At 39.9% G+C, this 481-nt stretch overlaps 1 protein-coding gene across 1 annotated transcript in view; it reads right to left on the bottom strand.

Moving 5' to 3' along the window:
- The window catches only part of LOC119592484, a gene marked incomplete at its 3' end in the record, with an annotated part of 107,859 nt that overhangs the window by 47,797 nt on the left and 59,581 nt on the right, over positions 1-481 (bottom strand).

Raw genomic sequence — 481 nt, forward strand, 5'->3', positions numbered from 1 at the left:
GGTCAGTTATGCGATTTGGGGTAAGGTGGATAAACAGGAGATAATAGAGAAAAAGGGAGAAGAGAAAGAGGGAGAGGAGAAAGAAGTGGAGAGAGAGAGAAAGGAATAAATTGGGAGGAGGAAAAAGAAGAGGAGGAGGCGAAGGGAAAGAGAAAAGAAACATTAGGAGGAGGAAGAAGAGGAGGAAGAGGAGGATGTGGTGAAGGGAAAGAAAATAATAAATTGGAAAAACCCGGACAGAGATAAAGAGATAAAAAAAAAGAAGAGAGAGAGAGGAGAGAAGAACAAGAGAAATAAACAAATTAAGAGGAGAAGGAGGAAGAGGAGGAGGTGGTGAGGGGAAGGAAAATAATAAATTGAGAGCAGGAGAAAACCCCGATGGATAGAAATAACAGAGGCAAGAAAGAAGAAGAGAGATAGAGAGAGGAGAGAAGAACAACGTAATCGAAGTTGATGAACTTAACAAGTTTTTTTTTTCTTA

The sequence above is a fragment of the Penaeus monodon genome, chromosome 30 (assembly GCF_015228065.2).
Source record: "Penaeus monodon isolate SGIC_2016 chromosome 30, NSTDA_Pmon_1, whole genome shotgun sequence".
Lineage (NCBI taxonomy): Eukaryota > Metazoa > Arthropoda > Malacostraca > Decapoda > Penaeidae > Penaeus > Penaeus monodon.